The sequence below is a fragment of the Triturus cristatus genome, chromosome 12 (genome assembly GCF_964204655.1).
Source record: "Triturus cristatus chromosome 12, aTriCri1.1, whole genome shotgun sequence".
Taxonomy (NCBI): domain Eukaryota; kingdom Metazoa; phylum Chordata; class Amphibia; order Caudata; family Salamandridae; genus Triturus; species Triturus cristatus.
Window position 1 is genome coordinate 670,860,477 of NC_140595.1, and position 23,808 is coordinate 670,884,284.

Here is a 23,808-nt window from a genome sequence, read left to right on the forward strand (position 1 = left end):
GTATAAAAGCAAGTAGCGAATCATACCCACATCTGTTTGTGACAAAATTAGTTGAAAATTCTTTGCCCCAAGTGAAGAATAGAGTATTAAAATTCGAGAGTACCTGGCAAGGTAACACCCCATCACAAATGTTACAAATGTTACATAATCATCACAATAGAATTAGAGAGGAACAAGATCATGAACAAAGACGCATGAAAGACACGAAAATGAAAATGCTAGTCTCCCAGACAGTTCCAGCTGAAGGACATAAAAAGGGTACGACACATTCCGGTGAATCAGCAGGACCTGTAAAAGGGACATGCAACTACTGTAAACAACCAGGTCATTATATACACGATTGTCCAGTCCTGAAGCGTAATATCGCCACAGGTATTACAAAAGAAAGACCACGGCCACTTAGACAGGATCAGAATGAACAAGGAGCACCGCAGCATGCACAGGCCATGCCAGCTCCACAACAGTCTATACAGTTTGTGCCAGCCGCACCAGCGTTGCCTGTTGCTGCCACACAAACCACGACACGACAGCTGTACCAGACCGCACAGTACGACTATCCTGATTATCAACGATACGCATGAACCAGCCTAGAGAGGGAAGTTGACTTACCCCTTATCGAGATCCCGGTAGACCAAGAAGGACCTTATGTACATTGTGAATTATTAGGTCAAGACAGAAAATTTTTACTCGATACAGGGGCAAGTCGAACAACCATAAAACGTAGTGAAGTTCCAGGGGCACCCCTCTCAGGCTCACAGAATATTTCCCTTGGTTTTTCAGGAAAACCTATTGTTAATGAAGTATCACAGCCTCTTCCACTGACGATAGGACCCTTGACCAGAACTACAGATTTATTGCTTACTAAATCATGTCCAGAAAACTTGTTAGGTATAAAAACACTAATATGTTGTTCTCCGGAAGGAGTAAGATTGTTTTTACGTGATTTCAAAGGTCATTATGTGTCTCGAGATATGGATCCCCGACTGCAGACTTTACCTACACATCTATGGGCACAAGGCCCTACTGACGTTGGTTGCATGAATATTACACCATATCGAGTCACACTAAAGGCAGGAGTGGTACTACCACGAATGCGACAATACAAGTTACCACCAGATGCTGTAGTGGCTTTACTACAAATCATTGACGAGCTCATTGCCCAAGGAGTGGTTGTAGAAACAGACTCCAATGTATGTAATTCACCGATAATTCCGATTCTTAAACGAACAGATCCGAAGGCCCCGCCAGTATATCGATTGGTTATTGATCTGCGCGAATTGAACAAATGCATTGTGCCACAATTCCCTGTGGTCCCAGATATCTCGTCATTACTGACAGCTATTGATTCTGAAGCAACATTCTTTACTGTAATTGATCTCAAGAATGCCTTTTTCAGCGTCCCTATAGATCCGGAAAGCCAATATTTGTTCGGATTTAGTTTAAATGGACGTAGCTTTAAATTCTCACGCGCACCTCAAGGATTTACAGAAAGCCCCAGCATCTATAGCCAAGCACTGAAACGAGAACTCGACAGTATCCACATGCCAGTCAACACTGCTCTGCTTCAATATGTCGATGATCTGCTGATCACCGCCAGAAGCGAACCTGAATGTGAGAAAGCATCACTGACAGTTTTACAATTTCTAGCCGAAAAGGGGCACAAGGTGTCCCCTTCTAAGCTGCAATTCTGTGTCCAGCGAGTTGTTTATCTTGGACACTCGCTGTCCAAGGAGGGAAGGCAGCTTACACCCGACCGCATTCAGTTAATAGCTAACATGCCAATACCCAAGACACAAAAGGAGGTGCGGGCTTTTATAGGCCTCACTTCATATTGTAGGCAGTGGATCCCTCAGTATGCATTTCTAGCAAAACCACTCATTCAGTTGACAACACAGGAGGCAGCCACATCGACTGTTCTCCCTTGGACTCAGGAACATACACAAGCTTTTGAAAGCTTAAAGAAAGCTTTATGTCAAGCACCGGTTTTAGCAACACCATGTTACAATAAACAGTTTACACTTTTTGTTACAGAACGCGAAGGTACTGCCTTGTCAGTACTCACACAGGAACAAGCAGGAGCACACAAACCATGTGCTTATTTTTCTAGTACATTAGATCCCGTAGCTCAGGCTCTGCCTGCGTGCCTAAAATCAGTGGCAGCGACAGCTTTAGCAATCAGACAAAGCGATGCCATAGTGTTAGGACATCCATTGACAGTTCAAGTACCACATGCAGTAGAGGTTCTTTTGAATCGAACGCAAACACAACATTTAACTATAGCGCGACTTACAGGGTATGAATTAACATTGTTCCAACCACATATAGAAATCAGACGTTGTAACACATTGAATCCTGCCACACTGTTACCAGTAAACGGAACAGACCCACTAGCTCATGACTGTATTGACGTTATTACAATCACGACGAAACCCAGACAAGACTTGACAGATGTCCCATTGTCAGACCCAGACCTGACGTTGTATGTAGATGGCTCATGTATGAGAACAAGTACAGGAGAGTTAGTGGCCGCTTACGCAGTCACAACAGACACTGAAATCATTGAAACAAATTGTATAAATACCTTGTCCGCTCAAGCAGCAGAGCTCGTCGCTCTGACACAAGCCTGTATTCAAGCCGCAAATAAAAAAGTCAACATATACACTGATTCACGTTATGCATTCGGAGTTGTACATGACTTCGGCGTGCTGTGGCGAGAGAGAGGTTATTTAACTTCTCATGGTGCCCACATTCAGCACGGACCCCTCATTCATGCCTTATTAGATGCAATACATCTACCCACTGCAATATCAATTATGAAATGTAAAGCTCATACGAAAATTACTGATATCATTTCTCAAGGCAATGATCTAGCTGACAGAACAGCTAAACAGACTGCTCAAACTCAAACATCCGACATGACAAAGACAATAGTCCCGACGCCAACACATTGTATGACAATTAAAGATCCCGCTCTTGACGTAATTGACATACAGACACATGCTACACCAGAGGAAATAAAGAAATGGACTGAGTTAGGAGGGATTCAAACGGACCAAGGATGGATGACGAAGGAAAAATCTGTGTGGTTCCTTCCTGACTCAATGGTCCAAGTTATTATTAACACTATACATAGTCCAGCACATCTAGGAGAAAAAGCTATGCTAGACAGCATCCAACACATTTGGTTCAATAAACATTTACGAGCAGCAGCTAAACAAAAAGTTCGTACCTGTATGATCTGTTGCCAGTTTAACCCAGGAAAAAGCGTTCCCGTAGAGCAGGGTGGATTTCAGCCTCCTGATCACCCATTTGAAATCCTTCAGATGGATTATATCCAGATGGAACGATGTCGAGGATTCAAATATGTTCTCGTAGTTGTCTGTGCTCTGTCCCGTTGGACAGAGGCATACCCGGTTTCAGATTACACTGCCCCGACTACTGCCAAACAGTTAGTTCGAGAATTCTTCCCACGATATGGTTTACCACGTGCTGTCTACTCAGATAACGGCCAGCCGTTCTCATCCGAACTGATGAAACACGTTTCACTTTTGTTAGGCTATCAGTGGAAATTCCACTGTGTCCGACACCCCGAGGCAGCAGGTCTCGTAGAAAGACATAATCAGATCCTGAAAATTAGATTGTCCAAAATATGCAGGGAGAAAGGTGTCGATTGGGTAGTAGCATTACCAGTTGCACTCTTTTACATGAGAATGGTAGCACACTCACGAACAGGGCTATCCCCGTATGAGGTGATCTTTGGCAGACCACCAAATATGTGGGGGACGCCTATACCACGTAAAATAACTGATATTGACTGTAATATGCTGACAGATTATTTGGCTTCCTTGATGTCTGCACTACAATCTTGTCGTTCACAGGTAGCTGCAGCCTTTCCTGACAACACTGAGGTGAAACCCCATGACGTAATTCCAGGGGATCTCGTTTTAGTAAGGAACTTTGATCGAAAGACTCAGCTGGATCCTAGGTGGAAGTCACCGAAATTGGTCTTGCTCACCACAAGGACAGCCGTGAAGATCGAGGGCAGAAAAGGCTGGATACATTCAAGTCATATCAAGAAATTTCATGGACTACCAGCGGATGTGAATACCACACCTTGTGTGTCTTCACCCATTGACTCAAAACTTCCTTTTGTTGAAAAGAGTAATTCCGAACTTTATAAACCAAAACTCAGGTCCAATCAGTCAAGCAATTTGATTGTTTAAGTCCTCTCCGAGGTGAAGCGGTTGAATTGTCTCTGACATGTATCCCTTGGACCTGAATAGAGAATGCACCCGAAAAATGTTGAAACGACAGGCGTACTGTAAATCACTGCGTAGTCATTGTACAGTGACGTTATTAATTTTGTTTTCCTTAAGTCTTTTTATAATTATTGCAAGTATATTGTTGCACATATATTATCCTATTTCTAGACATGTTTATAATGTTACTGCTGAACATTCTTTTAGTGAATTACCTCCGCATGAATTATCGTATAGATTTGCGCTGCGCAATAACACTTTTATTAGTATGTTACATCATTCCCATCAGGTTAGCAATGCTACAAATTGTTGGATATGTGGCCGACTCCCTCCCTATCAGAATTATAAAGGAATTCTACCTCTTTTTCCATACTCATTCACACACAACGGCTCCTGTGGAGCATGGTTTAGTTTAATTAATTCCCTAGATTCAAATTCTGCAGTTTATCAAGACAACTGGGTATGGGGAAATTTGAACTTAGTTTTACTTAAAGTCTGCTACCCTAACAAGGAGGGACTTCCCAAGAGAACAGGAACTGATCTAGAAAATGAAGTATATGGATTAGGTAATTTTACGCTTAATCTTATGATCCTAAATGTCGAATCCGAAGCTACTCCAATTTTGCCCGCCATGTCAATATTTCCAGTAAAAGGTGAATTATGTGTAAGAAAGAATGGTTCCATACATATGGGCCATAGTAGATGCACAACTGTAGTAGAATTTAGTGATCAAGGCAAGTCTACATTTAGAGCTTTCCGCCATTCCTATTTCATATGTGGTCAGACGGCCTATGTACGTTTGCCTCTAGATTGGGATGGTACCTGCTACATTGGATTCCTTTTGCCACCTGTTTTTCTAGCTCCTCCTGATTATCACAGAAATACTCATTTAGTACACAATAGAGAAAGAGAGATCTCCCAATTGTCGATTACACTGAAACAGCATGGGAAAAATACACAGATTTCAATAAAGGTCTCTTTCCCTATATAGGTACCGTTACCAATAGTAAGCTAATACGTAGATTAACTAGAACCCTTGAAGCAGTAGTGAACGAAACTATTTCCGCCTTAGGCAATTTAACAGAAGAGCAGTCTGCTATGCGGATTGTTGTGCTTCAAAATCGTCTTGTCCTTGACGTCATCCTGGCCGATAGGGGCGGAGCTTGTAGGGTCATCGGATCAAGCTGTTGCATTTTCATACCAGAAAATTCGCCATCTGTATATAAAGCTATAACCCGCCTTCATAAGATTGTAAGCCAGATACACCAGAATCCAGGCACCTGGACTTGGTCCGGTTGGTTTTGGAGCGTGTTATCAGCCTGGGGATGGAGAGTTCTATCCTTCCTAGGTATTGGCCTTCTCATACTATTCAGTTGCTGTCTATGCCTGCAATGTGGACCAGCGATTTGTGGTCTGTGTGCCACATCGTGTATTCCACATCAAGATTTTCGTTCAAAATCCCGGAAGAAGAAAGAAGAACAAATGATGCTATATTAACAGATCAATGGATTAATGAAGATTGATATCTCTTGACGGGCAAGTAGGGGACAAGGAGGGAATGTGGAAATATGGATTTTTCTGGTCAGTTATGTCCCCTATCTTGGACCCCAACGGTTCTATGTGCATGTTACAAGTACATGTATGTTCCCTCCAGTTCCAGTTATGAAGACGCAAATACATGTGCGTCCACCGTTAACATGTCCTCTTTCAGATCCGCCATGAATAGGCCGTATATTCCATTCCTAAGTATGAAAGGCCACCGCCTTTATATGGTTCACTTATGCCATTTTACAGTTCAGACGAGTAGGCTCAAACTCAAGTCATCAAGTTTTTCTTGCTTTCTGCCTCTGAAGCTCCAGTCTGAGCCTGCATCTGTGACCATGAACTTTGTCTCATTCCCTGCGCGGCTCACGAAGCCTGACATCAGCTTGCTGCCTGCCAAGAACTGTATTTCACCTTCGAAATTATCTGCTCCGTTCCCTGCCCAATGCATTCCTGTCTAGTAGTTTCAGTAAACATTCTTCCAGCTACCGAGCAAAGGCCCGGTTTCTCTGTCTTTATGCAAGTAATTCATAGCCCTGTTACTATGGAAGATTCCTGCCCTCGCATCTAGTGTAGACACTTAGACGCTTGTACACGCACTAACAGTCAGTATAGTCAGTATAGAATAAGATTCTACTCTAAGAGACCTCTCTTCTGGATAACATAGTTCTTTAAACATAGGATGTTAGATATGATTTGGGATTAGGTTGACTTGACCCTCCAGACTTCTGTCGCCACATGTAGAGCTAAATGTCAAGTCCCCTTCACCCCCTAGTTGCACGTCAATCACACGTCATACTGCTGCGCGCGCATCTCTGCCAAGTATTTCTGCTGACATTGCGAAATTATTTCATAGGTCCACCCATATGTGACATCATAACCAATGACGTTTTCCTTGTTACACCCAATTACGCCTCTTTATGCTACGCATGTGAAATGTTATCTTTGCTATCAATTGTTACGCCTCTTGCATCTACTTCCCTGTAATGCCTATTGTATAAAAGTGAATAATTATCAATAATGTATGTACTTCACTTCCTGAACCTCCGTGGTGATGGAACTTGGAGGCCACGATTTCGAAATCGTCCATTGGAATAAAGCCCTTTCCGAACCTCTAATACCACGGATTCTGCCTCTTATTTACTGAGCTATTTTTATTATGTTCTGTATCAAATTAAGTCCCGGTAATTAAATTATTTACCACAGTACCAATACAAAACATGCTTCTATTATTTTACACATACAGCCTAGTTTTTAGTGTAGAATGGTATGAAACAGCCAATCAGTTCTTTTTTTTTAATAAAAAAATATGTATGCCTCCATTTCCAAACTGTCTTTCATTTCTTTTTACCATTCTACTGAATTACACCTCCTGAGTGCATCCAGATCTCCTTTGAAGATGTTCACAGTGTGGAATGTAGGACACAGCTATGTCTTCTGGAGTGAAAAATTTGCAGAGAAAAGAGGTATGGTGAGAGACCTTGCTTTGCCAAATGTAGACATCAAATGGATTGGTCAGAGAGGGTTAAAGTGGCACCAATTAATGCCTTTGGTGAAAACCTTTCAACATCTCCCACAGCCTAACCTTATTATTGTGCACTGTGGTGGTAATGATCTAGGCACTTTAACTGGGGTAGGTCTGGAAATGCTTATTAAGGACACCTTTGTGCAATTGATGTCGCTTTTCCACAAACTGCCTTTGTATATTCTAACATATGCCAAAGGCAAAAGTGGAACTGGTCCAACCAATTTTGTCCGCAGATTGACAAAGCAAGGAAGCACGTCAACAAATCTATTTCTGCTTTCCTCAGAGACTATGGTATGGGTTCCATTTACCACAACAACTTGCGTTACGACATGCAAGACATTTATAGAAGAGATGGTGTGCACTTCACTGATGAAGGCAACAGAGTCTTCCTCTTGAACCTCAGACTCTGCATCGGTACTTACTTGTAGGTACCAAAAAACAAACAATAAACACAAGGGCTCTTTTTAGAGCCACCTTATATCTAAACACTTAAATGCGATTTTTTTTAAATTTGTTTTATTAATTTTTTTTTCGGGTGCGCGCTGGGTGCGCGCACTCCGCGATATTTTTTAACAAAATATTAATCTTTTTTTTTGCCCTACAAGGTCCTACTTTGACCCCCTTACAATGCCTACTGGGTCTATTTCTACCCACTCTGCCCCCTTTTCAAGTTCTCCCCCTTTGTTTATCACCCCCTCTTTATGCGATAGACAAAATGGCGGCCGCCGCTTCCTGATTTCCACCGATTCGAATGTTTACTAAGATCTAACCACCAATCAGAATTGCGCTCGCGCACGGCGAGGTGCGCGCACCCAGCGCGCACGGAGCGCGCTTAGATATATATATATTGATTTAAAGGCTATTTTCTCATAATCTACTGAACAGATTTACACCAAACCTACAAAAGGCACTTCCTTGACCTGGGGACTACCTCTCTGCCAAATTTCTAGTAATTCTGTTCAGCCGTTCGGGCTGTAGCCCTGTCTAAAGGTCCTATGGAAAAATGCATGGGAAAAACGCGTTTTGGGACCCCCCTTTTATCTCAGCCCCCGCTTGACGAATCCCCCCGAGACTTTCAGGGTAGGAGCGGAGCGTAGTGCCCCACCTATTTTGAAAAATTCGCGAGGATTCGTCGACCGGCGCCAAAGTTATTCAAAATAGAATGTTGCGGATTTCCTATGGAAAAGGGGTCCTAACTATAACTACCTACTGGCGACCGCCAGTAGGTAATATATATATATATATATATATATATATATATATATATATATATATATATATATATATATATATATATATATATATATATATATATATACACATATATATATATATATATATATATATATATTACCTACTGGCGGTCGCCAGTAGGTAGTTATAGTTAGGACCACGTTTCCATAGGAAATCCGCAACATTCTATTTGGAATAACTTTTGCGCAGGTCGACGAATCCTCGCGAAATTTTCAAAATAGGTGGGGCGCTACGCTCCGCTCCTACCCTGAAAGTCTTGGGGGATTCGTCAAGCGGGGGCTGAGAAAAAAGGGGGGTCCCAAAACGCGTTTTTCCCATGCATTTTTCCATAGGACCTTTAGACACAGCTACAGCCCGAACGGCTGAACAGAATTACTTGAAATTTGGCAGAGAGGTAGTCCTCAGGTCAAGGAAGTGCCTTTTGTAGGTGTGGTGTAAATCTGTTCAGTAGTTCCTGAGAAAATAGCATTTAAATCAATATATATATCTGTGGCAGCTTACGGTGCGCTTACGGTGCGCTTACCGTAAGCTTACCGTATGCGTATGGTGACGTGCGCGAGCGCGATTCTGATTGGCTGTTAGATCTTAGTAAACATTCGAATCGGTCGAAACCAGGAAGCAGCGGCCGCCATTTCGTGTGTTTCACTCAGAAAAAAAAAGGGTGAAAACTTGAAAAGGGGGCAAGGAAGAGAGTTACAGACCCCCTAACATTTGAAAGGGGGTCAAAGAAGGACAGAAAAGTACAAAAAAAAATGTATTAATTTAAAAAAAAAATTGCGGGGTACGCGTACGGTAAGCTTACGGTGAGCTTACTGTACGCGTACGGTAGAAAAAAAATAATAAAAAAAGAAATAAAATTCAGATTTAAGTGTTTAGATATTAGGGGGCTCTAAAAAGAGCCGTTGTGTTTATGAAGTGATTTGATTTTTTAGTGGTACCTACAAGTAAGTACCGATGCAGAGTCTAAGGTTCAAGAGGAAGACTCTGTTCCCTTCATCAGTGAAGTGTACACCATCTCCTCTATAAATGTCTTGCATGTAGTAACGCAAGTTGTTGTGGTAAATGGAACCCATACCATAGTCTCGGAGGAAAGCAGAAACAGATTTGTTGACGTGCTTTCTTGCTTTGTCAATCTGCGGGCAAAAATGATTGGACCAGTTCCATTTTTGCCTTTGGCATATGTTAGAATATACAAAGGCAGTTTTAGGGAAAAGTGAAAACAGTTGTGCAAAGGTCTCCTTCATAAGCATTTCCAGACCTACCCCAGTCAAAGTGCCTAGGTCATTGCCACCACAGTGCACTATTATGAGGTCAGGGTGTTGGATTTGCATGAAGGATTTCACCAATGGCATCAATTGGTGCCACTTTAACCCTCTTTGACCAATCCATTTAATGTCTACATTTGGCAAAGCAAGGTCTCTCACCATACCTGTTTTCTCTGCATACTTTTCACTCCAGAAGACATAGCTGTGCCCTACAATCCACACTGTGAACATCTTAAAAGGAGAACTGGATGCACTCAGGAGGTGTCTTTCAGTAGAATGGGAAAAAAAATTAAAGACAGTTTGGAAATGGAGGCATACATATTTTTTTTTTTTTTAAAAAGAACTGATTGGCTGTTTCATACCATTCTACACTAAAAACTAGGCTGTATGTGTAAATTTATAGAAGCATGTTTTGTATTGGTACAGAAAAATGTGTTATCAAAGAACAGTACTATGGATTTGCTGTTAGGTTTGAAAAGTCAAGCACTCCTGCTCTTTGGAAATGAAACATTGTGTGGTGAACTTCTGACCTAACTCTACACAGCAGTGTTTCAAGAGCTGTTGCTATGGTAGCAGGCAGAAGTCAAGTTGAGGGAAGGGTACTAGGCTGAAGTCAAGTTGGGGGAAGGGTACTTTTGGAAAACGGTTGGTTTTCAACCAATAAAAATGTGTGATTACATTTGAAAAAAAGGGGGAAGCACTGAGATTTGAAATTAACATGTATATGTGTGGAAAAAGAGAGGGAAACATTGCCATTATTGATAATCTGCTGTTTGAGTGCCACATTTCTTTCACAACTAACTAATTTTAAAGGTGAGTTATGAGTTTGAGAGGGGATGTATTTGGTAAAATAAGAAATGAATAATAGAATTGGAATTCCTTTTGTTGAAGTTGTGTTTATCGTTTTGTGTTTTGGGAGAAATTTAAATGTGAGGAACATGTAAAATAATATGGACTATGTTTTCACCATAAAATAAGGTGTATTGTTATAAATGAGGAATACTTTTAGGGTTTGAGGTTCCAGTCAGTAATGCAAATACATTCAGCATCACTAAGGCTGGTTGCCTTTGCTGGAGTGTAGTCAGTCACCCAGGTTACACATGTTTCTGGTCTGAAAAAGCTGTTTGGACATGTGCTTTTTTAAGAATCTGAAAAGTGGATTAAAAATGTGTCAGATTGTAAAAGTACTTATCACTTGCAAAAAAAAAGAGTAGTAAGTGTGCTTTCAAATTGGCAAAGAAATTTCGTTTTCTGACTAATATGAAACCATGACTCTGTGTGCAAAGAGGAATTATAGACAGAGATGTATTGCGTATTGCTTTGGTAATTTTACATTTGCATTAGATGGAAAGGGGGAGCTATTTTTTCTGCAGAAGTAGACTCTTAGCACACACCCAGCTGCTTATCCTGTGGAATCATGCACAGTATTCACAAGCGAGTGGGGTTTGAGGTTGCATTCAGTAATGCGAATACATTCAGCATCACTAAGGCTGGTTGCCTTTGCTGGAGTGTAGTCAGTCACCCAGGTTACACATGTTTCTGGTCTGAAAAAGCTGTTTGGACATGTGCTTTTTTAAGAATCTGAAAAGTGGATTAAAAATGTGTCAGATTGTAAAAGTACTTATCACTTGCAAAAAAAAAGAGTAGTAAGTGTGCTTTCAAATTGGCAAAGAAATTTCGTTTTCTGACTAATATGAAACCATGACTCTGTGTGCAAAGAGGAATTACAGACAGAGATGTATTGCGTATTGCTTTGGTACTTTTACAGTTGCATTAGTAGGAAAGGGAGAGCTATTTTTTCTGCAGAAGCAGACTCTTAGCACACACCCAGCTGCTTATCCTGTGGAATCATGCACAGTATTCACAACCGAGTGGGGTTTGAGGTTGCAGTCAGTAATGCAAATACATTCAGCATCATTAAGGCTGGTTGCCCTTGCTGGAGTGTAGTCAGTCACACAGGTTACACATGTTTCTGGTCTGAAAAAGCTGTTTGGACATGTGCTTTTTCAAGAATCTGAAAAGTGGATTAAAAATGTGTCAGATTGTAAAAGTACTTATCACTTGCAAAAAAAAAGAGTAGTAAGTGTGCTTTCAAATTGGCAAAGAAATTTCGTTTTCTGACTAATATGAAACCATGACTCTGTGTGCAAAGAGGAATTACAGACAGAGATTTATTGCGTATTGCTTTGGTAATTTTACAGTAGCATTAGTAGGAAAGGGGGAGCTATTTTTTCTGCAGAAGCAGACTCTTAGCACACACCCAGCTGCTTATCCTGTGGAATCATGCACAGTATTCACAACCGAGTGGGGTTTGAGGTTGCAGTCAGTAATGCAAATACATTCAGCATCATTAAGGCTGGTTGCCCTTGCTGGAGTGTAGTCAGTCACACAGGTTACACATGTTTCTGGTCTGAAAAAGCTGTTTGGACATGTGCTTTTTTAGGAATCTGAAAAGTGGATTAAAAATGTGTCAGACTGTAAAAGTACTTATCACTTGCAAAAAAAAGAGTAGTAAGTGTGCTTTCAAATTGGCAAAGAAATTTCGTTTTCTGACTAATATGAAACCATGACTCTGTGTGCAAAGAGGAATTACAGACAGAGATGTATTGCGTATTGCTTTGGTAATTTTACAGTTGCATTAGTAGGAAAGGGGGAGCTATTTTTTCTGCAGAAGCAGACTCTTAGCACACACCCAGCTGCTTATCCTGTGGAATCATGCACAGTATTCACAACCGAGTGGGGTTTGAGGTTGCAGTCAGTAATGCAAATACATTCAGCATCATTAAGGCTGGTTGCCCTTGCTGGAGTGTAGTCAGTCACACAGGTTACACATGTTTCTGGTCTGAAAAAGCTGTTTGGACATGTGCTTTTTTAAGAATCTGAAAAGTGGATTAAAAATGTGTCAGATTGTAAAAGTATTTATCACTTGCAAAAAAAAAGAGTAGTAAGTGTGCTTTCAAATTGGCAAAGAAATTTCGTTTTCTGACTAATATGAAACCATGACTCTGTGTGCAAAGAGGAATTACAGACAGAGATTTATTGCGTATTGCTTTGGTAATTTTACAGTTGCATTAGTAGGAAAGGGGGAGCTATTTTTTCTGCAGAAGCAGACTCTTAGCACACACCCAGCTGCTTATCCTGTGGAATCATGCACAGTATTCACAACCGAGTGGGGTTTGAGGTTGCAGTCAGTAATGCAAATACATTCAGCATCATTAAGGCTGGTTGCCCTTGCTGGAGTGTAGTCAGTCACACAGGTTACACATGTTTCTGGTCTGAAAAAGCTGTTTGGACATGTGCTTTTTTAAGAATCTGAAAAGTGGATTAAAAATGTGACAGACTGTAAAAGTAGTTATCACTTGCCAAAAAAAAGAGTAGTAAGTGTGCTTTCAAATTGGCAAAGAAATTTTGTTTTCTGACTAATATGAAACCATGACTCTGTGTGCAAAGAGGAATTACAGACAGAGATTTATTGCGTATTGCTTTGGTAATTTTACAGTTGCATTAGATGGAAAGGGGGAGCTATTTTTTCTGCAGAAGCAGACTCTTAGCACACACCCAGCTGCTTATCCTGTGGAATCATGCACAGTATTTACAACCGAGTGGGGTTTGAGGTTGCAGTCAGTAATGCTAATACATTCAGCATCATTAAGGCTGGTTGCCCTTGCTGGAGTGTAGTCAGTCACCCAGGTTACACATCTTTCTGGTCTGAAAAAGCTGTTTGGACATGTGCTTTTTTAAGAATCTGAAAAGTGGATTCAAAATGTGACAGACTGTAAAAGTAGTTATCACTTGCCAAAAAAAAGAGTAGTAAGTGTGCTTTCAAATTGGCAAAGAAATTTCGTTTTCTGACTAATTTCAAACCATGACTCTGTGTGCAAAGAGGAATTACAGACAGAGATTTATTGCGTATTGCACTGGTAATTTTACATTTGCATTAGATGGAAAGGGGGAGCTATTTTTTTCTGCAGAAGCAGACTCTTAGCACACACCCAGCTGCTTATCCTGTGGAATCATGCACAGTATTCACAACCGAGTGGGGTTTGAGGTTGCAGTCAGTAATGCAAATACATTCAGCATCATTAAGGCTGGTTGCCCTTGCTGGAGTGTAGTCAGTCACCCAGGTTACACATCTTTCTGGTCTGAAAAAGCTGTTTGGACATGTGCTTTTTTAAGAATCTGAAAAGTGGATTAAAAATGTGTCAGATTGTAAAAGTACTTATCACTTGCAAAAAAAAAGAGTAGTAAGTGTGCTTTCAAATTGGCAAAGAAATTTCGTTTTCTGACTATTTCAAACCATGACTCTGTGTGCAAAGAGGAATTACAGACAGAGATTTATTGCGTATTGCACTGGTAATTTTACATTTGCATTAGATGGAAAGGGGGAGCTATTTTTTTCTGCAGAAGCAGACTCTTAGCACACACCCAGCTGCTTATCCTGTGGAATCATGCACAGTATTCACAACCGAGTGTTGTTTGAAGTTGCAGTCAGTAATGCAAATACATTCAGCATCATTAAGGCTGGTTGCCCTTGCTGGAGTGTAGTCAGTCACCCAGGTTACACATCTTTCTGGTCTGAAAAAGCTGTTTGGACATGTGCTTTTTTAAGAATCTGAAAAGTGGATTCAAAATGTGACAGACTGTAAAAGTAGTTATCACTTGCCAAAAAAAAGAGTAGTAAGTGTGCTTTCAAATTGGCAAAGAAATTTCGTTTTCTGCCTAATTTCAAACCATGACTCCGTGTGCAAAGAGGAATTACAGACAGAGATTTATTGCGTATTGCTCTGGTAATTTTACATTTGCATTAGATGGAAAGGGGGAGCTATTTTTTTCTGCAGAAGCAGACTCTTAGCACACACCCAGCTGCTTATCCTGTGGAATCATGCACAGTATTCACAACCGAGTGGGGTTTGAGGTTGCAGTCAGTAATGCAAATACATTCAGCATCATTAAGGCTGGTTGCCCTTGCTGGAGTGTAGTCAGTCACACAGGTTACACATGTTTCTGGTCTGAAAAAGCTGTTTGGACATGTGCTTTTTTAAGAATCTGAAAAGTGGATTCAAAATGTGACAGACTGTAAAAGTAGTTATCACTTGCCAAAAAAAAGAGTAGTAAGTGTGCTTTCAAATTGGCAAAGAAATTTCGTTTTCTGCCTAATTTCAAATCATGACTCTGTGTGCAAAGAGGAATTACAGACAGAGATTTATTGCGTATTGCTCTGGTAATTTTACATTTGCATTAGTAGGAAAGGGGGAGCTATTTTTTCTGCAGAAGCAGACTCTTAGCACACACCCAGCTGCTTATCCTGTGGAATCATGCACAGTATTCACAACCGAGTGGGGTTTGAGGTTGCAGTCAGTAATGCAAACACATTCAGCATCAATAAGGCTGGTTGCCCTTGCTGGAGTGCAGTCAGTCACCCAGGTTACACATGTTTCTGGTCTGAAAAAGCTGTTTGGACATGTGCTTTTTTAAGAATCTGAAAAGTGGATTCAAAATGTGACAGACTTTAAAAGTAGTTATCACTTGCAAAAAAAAAGAGTAGTAAGTGTGCTTTCAAATTGGCAAAGAAATTTTGTTTTCTGACTAATATGAAACCATGACTCTGTGTGCAAAGAGGAATTACAGACAGAGATTTATTGCGTATTGCTTTGGTAATTTTACAGTTGCATTAGATGGAAAGGGGGAGCTATTTTTTCTGCAGAAGCAGACTCTTAGCACACACCCAGCTGCTTATCCTGTGGAATCATGCACAGTATTTACAACCGAGTGGGGTTTGAGGTTGCAGTCAGTAATGCAAATACATTCAGCATCACTAAGGCTGGTTGCCCTTGCTGGAGTGTAGTCAGTCACCCAGGTTACACATGTTTCTGGTCTGAAAAAGCTGTTTGGACATGTGCTTTTTTAAGAATCTGAAAAGTGGATTAAAAATGTGTCAGATTGTAAAAGTACTTATCACTTGCAAAAAAAAAGAGTAGTAAGTGTGCTTTCAAATTGGCAAAGAAATTTCGTTTTCTGACTAATTTCAAACCATGACTCTGTGTGCAAAGAGGAATTACAGACAGAGATTTATTGCGTATTGCACTGGTAATTTTACATTTGCATTAGATGGAAAGGGGGAGCTATTTTTTTCTGCAGAAGCAGACTCTTAGCACACACCCAGCTGCTTATCCTGTGGAATCATGCACAGTATTCACAACCGAGTGGGGTTTGAGGTTGCAGTCAGTAATGCAAATACATTCAGCATCATTAAGGCTGGTTGCCCTTGCTGGAGTGTAGTCAGTCACCCAGGTTACACATCTTTCTGGTCTGAAAAAGCTGTTTGGACATGTGCTTTTTTAAGAATCTGAAAAGTGGATTCAAAATGTGACAGACTGTAAAAGTAGTTATCACTTGCCAAAAAAAAGAGTAGTAAGTGTGCTTTCAAATTGGCAAAGAAATTTCGTTTTCTGCCTAATTTCAAACCATGACTCCGTGTGCAAAGAGGAATTACAGACAGAGATTTATTGCGTATTGCTCTGGAATTTTACATTTGCATTAGATGGAAAGGGGGAGCTATTTTTTTCTGCAGAAGCAGACTCTTAGCACACACCCAGCTGCTTATCCTGTGGAATCATGCACAGTATTCACAACCGAGTGGGGTTTGAGGTTGCAGTCAGTAATGCAAATACATTCAGCATCATTAAGGCTGGTTGCCCTTGCTGGAGTGTAGTCAGTCACACAGGTTACACATGTTTCTGGTCTGAAAAAGCTGTTTGGACATGTGCTTTTTTAAGAATCTGAAAAGTGGATTAAAAATGTGACAGATTGTAAAAGTACTTATCACTTGCAAAAAAAAAGAGTAGTAAGTGTGCTTTCAAATTGGCAAAGAAATTTCGTTTTCTGACTAATTTCAAACCATGACTCTGTGTGCAAAGAGGAATTACAGACAGAGATTTATTGCGTATTGCACTGGTAATTTTACATTTGCATTAGATGGAAAGGGGGAGCTATTTTTTTCTGCAGAAGCAGACTCTTAGCACACACCCAGCTGCTTATCCTGGGGAATCATGCACAGTATTCACAACCGAGTGGGGTTTGAGGTTGCAGTCAGTAATGCAAATACATTCAGCATCATTAAGGCTGGTTGCCCTTGCTGGAGTGTAGTCCGTCACCCAGGTTACACATATTTCTGGTCTGAAAAAGCTGTTTGGACATGTGCTTTTTTAAGAATCTGAAAAGTGGATTCAAATTGTGACAGACTGTAAAAGTAGTTATCACTTGCCAAAAAAAAGAGTAGTAAGTGTGCTTTCAAATTGGCAAAGAAATTTCGTTTTCTGCCTAATTTCAAACCATGACTCCGTGTGCAAAGAGGAATTACAGACAGAGATTTATTGCGTATTGCTCTGGTAATTTTACATTTGCATTAGATGGAAAGGGGGAGCTATTTTTTTCTGCAGAAGCAGACTCTTAGCACACACCCAGCTGCTTATCCTGTGGAATCATGCACAGTATTCACAACCGAGTGGGGTTTGAGGTTGCAGTCAGTAATGCAAATACATTCAGCATCATTAAGGCTGGTTGCCCTTGCTGGAGTGTAGTCAGTCACCCAGGTTACACATCTTTCTGGTCTGAAAAAGCTGTTTGGACATGTGCTTTTTTAAGAATCTGAAAAGTGGATTCAAAATGTGACAGACTGTAAAAGTAGTTATCACTTGCCAAAAAAAAGAGTAGTAAGTGTGCTTTCAAATTGGCAAAGAAATTTCGTTTTCTGCCTAATTTCAAACCATGACTCCGTGTGCAAAGAGGAATTACAGACAGAGATTTATTGCGTATTGCTCTGGTAATTTTACATTTGCATTAGATGGAAAGGGGGAGCTATTTTTTTCTGCAGAAGCAGACTCTTAGCACACACCCAGCTGCTTATCCTGTGGAATCATGCACAGTATTCACAACCGAGTGGGGTTTGAGGTTGCAGTCAGTAATGCAAATACATTCAGCATCATTAAGGCTGGTTGCCCTTGCTGGAGTGTAGTCAGTCACACAGGTTACACATGTTTCTGGTCTGAAAAAGCTGTTTGGACATGTGCTTTTTTAAGAATCTGAAAAGTGGATTAAAAATGTGACAGATTGTAAAAGTACTTATCACTTGCAAAAAAAAAAGTAGTAAGTGTGCTTTCAAATTGGCAAAGAAATTTCGTTTTCTGACTAATTTCAAACCATGACTCTGTGTGCAAAGAGGAATTACAGACAGAGATTTATTGCGTATTGCACTGGTAATTTTACATTTGCATTAGATGGAAAGGGGGAGCTATTTTTTTCTGCAGAAGCAGACTCTTAGCACACACCCAGCTACTTATCCTGTGGAATCATGCACAGTATTCACAACCGAGTGGGGTTTGAGGTTGCAGTCAGTAATGCAAATACATTCAGCATCATTAAGGCTGGTTGCCCTTGCTGGAGTGTAGTCAGTCACCCAGGTTACACATCTTTCTGGTCTGAAAAAGCTGTTTGGACATGTGCTTTTTTAAGAATCTGAAAAGTGGATTCAAATTGTGACAGACTGTAAAAGTAGTTATCACTTGCCAAAAAAAAGAGTAGTAAGTGTGCTTTCAAATTGGCAAAGAAATTTCGTTTTCTGCCTAATTTCAAACCATGACTCCGTGTGCAAAGAGGAATTACAGACAGAGATTTATTGCGTATTGCTCTGGTAATTTTACATTTGCATTAGATGGAAAGGGGGAGCTATTTTTTTCTGCAGAAGCAGACTCTTAGCACACACCCAGCTGCTTATCCTGTGGAATCATGCACAGTATTCACAACCGAGTGGGGTTTGAGGTTGCAGTCAGTAATGCAAATACATTCAGCATCATTAAGGCTGGTTGCCCTTGCTGGAGTGTAGTCAGTCACCCAGGTTACACATCTTTCTGGTCTGAAAAACCTGTTTGGACATGTGCTTTTTTAAGAATCTGAAAAGTGGATTCAAAATGTGACAGACTGTAAAAGTAGTTATCACTTGCCAAAAAAAAGAGTAGTAAGTGTGCTTTCAAATTGGCAAAGAAATTTCGTTTTCTGCCTAATTTCAAACCATGACTCCGTGTGCAAAGAGGAATTACAGACAGAGATTTATTGCGTATTGCTCTGGAATTTTACATTTGCATTAGATGGAAAGGGGGAGCTATTTTTTTCTGCAGAAGCAGACTCTTAGCACACACCCAGCTGCTTATCCTGTGGAATCATGCACAGTATTCACAACCGAGTGGGGTTTGAGGTTGCAGTCAGTAATGCAAATACATTCAGCATCATTAAGGCTGGTTGCCCTTGCTGGAGTGTAGTCAGTCACACAGGTTACACATGTTTCTGGTCTGAAAAAGCTGTTTGGACATGTGCTTTTTTAAGAATCTGAAAAGTGGATTAAAAATGTGACAGATTGTAAAAGTACTTATCACTTGCAAAAAAAAAGAGTAGTAAGTGTGCTTTCAAATTGGCAAAGAAATTTCGTTTTCTGACTAATTTCAAACCATGACTCTGTGTGCAAAGAGGAATTACAGACAGAGATTTATTGCGTATTGCACTGGTAATTTTACATTTGCATTAGATGGAAAGGGGGAGCTATTTTTTTCTGCAGAAGCAGACTCTTAGCACACACCCAGCTGCTTATCCTGTGGAATCATGCACAGTATTCACAACCGAGTGGGGTTTGAGGTTGCAGTCAGTAATGCAAATACATTCAGCATCATTAAGGCTGGTTGCCCTTGCTGGAGTGTAGTCAGTCACCCAGGTTACACATGTTTCTGGTCTGAAAAAGCTGTTTGGACATGTGCTTTTTTAAGAATCTGAAAAGTGGATTCAAATTGTGACAGACTGTAAAAGTAGTTATCACTTGCCAAAAAAAAGAGTAGTAAGTGTGCTTTCAAATTGGCAAAGAAATTTCGTTTTCTGCCTAATTTCAAACCATGACTCCGTGTGCAAAGAGGAATTACAGACAGAGATTTATTGCGTATTGCTCTGGTATTTTTACATTTGCATTAGATGGAAAGGGGGAGCTATTTTTTTCTGCTGAAGCAGACTCTTAGCACACACCCAGCTGCTTATCCTGTGGAATCATGCACAGTATTCACAACCGAGTTGGGTTTGAGGTTGCAGTCAGTAATGCAAATACATTCAACATCATTAAGGCTGGTTGCCCTTGCTGGAGTGTAGTCAGTCACACAGGTTAAACATGTTTCTGGTCTGAAAAAGCTGTTTGGACATGTGCTTTTTTAAGAATCTGAAAAGTGGATTCAAAATGTGACAGACTGTAAAAGTAGTTATCACTTGCCAAAAAAAAGAGTAGTAAGTGTGCTTTCAAATTGGCAAAGAAATTTCGTTTTCTGCCTAATTTCAAATCATGACTCTGTGTGCAAAGAGGAATTACAGACAGAGATTTATTGCGTATTGCTCTGGTAATTTTACATTTGCATTAGTAGGAAAGGGGGAGCGATTTTTCTGCAAAAGCAGACTCTTAGCACACACCCAGCTGCTTATCCTGTGGAATCATGCACAGTATTCACAACCGAGTGGGGTTTGAGGTTGCAGTCAGTAATGCAAACACATTCAGCATCACTAAGGCTGGTTGCCCTTGCTGGAGTGTAGTCAGTCACCCAGGTTACACATGTTTCTGGTCTGAAAAAGCTGTTTGGACATGTGCTTTTTTAAGAATCTGAAAAGTGGATTAAAAATGTGTCAGATTGTAAAAGTACTTATCACTTGCAAAAAAAAGAGTAGTAAGTGTGCTTTCAAATTGGCAAAGAAATGTCGTTTTCTGACTAATTTCAAACCATGACTCTGTGTGCAAAGAGGAATTACAGACAGAGATTTATTGCGTATTGCTCTGGTAATTTTACATTTGCATTAGATGGAAAGGGGGAGCTATTTTTTTCTGCAGAAGCAGACTCTTAGCACACACCCAGCTGCTTATCCTGTGGAATCATGCACAGTATTCACAACTGAGTGGGGTTTGAGGTTGCAGTCAGTAATGCAAATACATTCAGCATCACTAAGGCTGGTTGCCCTTGCTGGAGTGTAGTCAGTCACCCAGGTTACACATGTTGCTGGTCTGAAAAAGCTGTTTGGACATGTGCTTTTTTAAGAATCTGAAAAGTGGATTCAAAATGTGACAGACTGTAAAAGTACTTATCACTTGCCAAAAAAAAGAGTAGTAAGTGTGCTTTCAAATTGGCAAGGAAATTTCGTTTTCTGCCTAATTTCAAACCATGACTCTGTGTGCAAAGAGGAATTACAGACAGAGATTTATTGCGTATTGCTCTGGTAATTTTACATTTGCATTAGATGGAAAGGGGGAGCTATTTTTTTCTGCAGAAGCAGACTCTTAGCAAACACCCAGCTGCTTATCCTGTGGAATCATGCACAGTATTCACAACTGAGTGGGGTTTGAGGTTGCAGTCAGTAATGCAAATACATTCAGCATCACTAAGGCTGGTTGCCCTTGCTGGAGTGTAGTCAGTCACCCAGGTTACACATGTTGCTGGTCTCAAAAAGCTGTTTGGACATGTGCTTTTTTAAGAATCTGAAAAGAGGATTCAAAATGTATCAGACTGTAAAAGTACTTATCACTTGCCAAAAAAAGAGTAGAAAGTGTGCTCTCACATTGGAAAAGAAATTTCGTTTTCTGCCTAATTTCAAACCATGACTCTGTGTGCAAAGAGGAATTGTTTTGAGATATTTAATTTGTGAAGGTGTTATTGTGATTTTCACTTGTAGGAAAGGGGTACATAGTATTTTAAGATTTGAAAAGATCATAAAAAATGTAGTAAAATACTTAAATAAAATAAAGGAATTTTTTTTCAGTTTTTTTCAGGTATTGCTGAAGACCAGTGAACAAAATTTAAGATGCCTACAAAATCCAGACTAAGGAAAAACCACAAAAAAAACTATATTTGAAGACAACTGGAGGACCTAAGATAGTTGGAGATGCTCATGTTGGGAAAAAGAGAAAGTCTTCAGGTAAGCAGAAAAAAGATTTTTTAAAGAACATCTTCAAAAAACAGGAAAAATGTACAAAATGTCTGTACTAGAAATAATGTTTTAAATAGTAAACAACAGGAAAAAATTGAGCATTTAGTTAATGCAAATATACCTTCGGAAACAAAAAAGATTAACTTAAAAAGAAAAACAGCGTTTAAAGAGATACGTAGAAAAATATTTCAGAGAAGAGTTATGTCCAATTTGATAAAGGATGTGAAGAAATATAAGCAAAAGGCAAAATTTTATAAGAGAAAAAAAGAAATTGAAGCCATTGCAGCAAAGGCATTAGAATTAAAAAGGAAACTATTTATTTTAATTTTGAATAGGATGCGTGCATTAGATAAAATGGTTAATGTACTGAAATCACAAAGCAAAAGGAAAAGAGTAGTGAAAAGAACAAACTTTTGTAAAGTGTTTTTAGGAGAATGGATGCATAGTTCAAGTAGTGAACCTTTTTTTAATGAAGAGAGTTATTTTCAAAGTAGTAGTTTGCTGCATGCAGTTGACACCAGAGGTCGTGCTTATGAAGTGAAAAATGGTTGTATGATGGAGAAGGAGAAAATGGTTCCAAGAGATGAGGTACAAGTGATGGCGGATGAGGCTATGGGGAGACGTCCTAAAGCCCCAGTGTACACTTGGAATTGTAGTAGTATTTGCACTGTGCGTCAGGAATCTATTGATAAATTTCGTGAGTTTCTAAGAGAATATAGTAAAAAGAGTGTAAAACAGAAGATTAAGGTGCTTCAAGGACTAGATCCGTGCAGAGTGAGAAAGAATACTGGTTTGCAGGGTCATTCTCTGGCTTGTCTATCTAGAAAAGTGTGTAAAAGTGTACTTCATCATTTTAGGATGCTGGCTGTTCATCATACTGAAATGAGAAAGTTTGTGAGACGGTTGTATTTTGCTAAAAGTCCAGCAATAAAGTTAGATGAATTGAATAGGGCTCTGTTCCGTGGATCGGTATCAGATGTAGAGAAGGTTACTGATGAAATTCAGTTTTGTTACTTTGGTCCTGAACAAGACAGTGCAGAAAAGGAGACAGTAAATGAGGAAGAAGTGGAAGAGAATGTAGAACCCTCTGTAAGTAAGACATTTAATGATCACATAACAAAATTTGCAATAATCTCTAATGAAAGACCAAATATTACTTGTATTTGTTGCCGCAGAACTCATTATAGAAAACAAACCAGGAATGTTGATCTCTACAGAAAAAGTGAAAATGAAGATAATTATAAGTGGAAGGATTTTGCCACATATATATTTCTTGAAAATTGTTTTGAATTGGGTGAAGATCAGCGTATTTGTAAATACTGTTACAACAAGTTAGAGGAAAATAGAATGCCGACCAGAGCTGTACATAATAATTTAGAATTGGATGTTATTCCTGCCGAACTTTCTGAATTAAATACATACGAGTCTATACTTATTCAATGTGTTCATCCGTTCCAGACCATAGTACGTATGGAGCCCAAAACTGGTAAATTACCTCCTTCAGATTTACTGAGAGGTTTAAAAGGTAGAGTGGTGTGTTTGCCCTTGGATTTGAAAAAAAATATGGAAACTATTGATGCAGATACTTTGGAAACTGAACCATTAGTTATTCTGGTTAATGGTGTACCAACAAAGAATAAGAAGATTTGGCAGGAGCTGGTAGATGTACGGAAAGTACAAAGAGCAAATTTGTATTTGAAAAGAAATAACAAATGGTATGAATCAATTTATATAGAAGAAGAAGAAGAAGATTTACAAGAAGACACAGAAACACCAACTGGACAAATTGAAAAAGTGGACAAGTCAAAGGAAGAAGACATTTATGAACATTTTAGCATACATCCTCTTCATTCAAAAGAAGTTATGGGAGACAATATTGATCTGTTTCAGATGAAGAAAGCAAAAGGAACTCCCGTGAGTGTATGGGAGGAGAGCTTGGAAGCTCAATGTTTTCCCCAGCTGT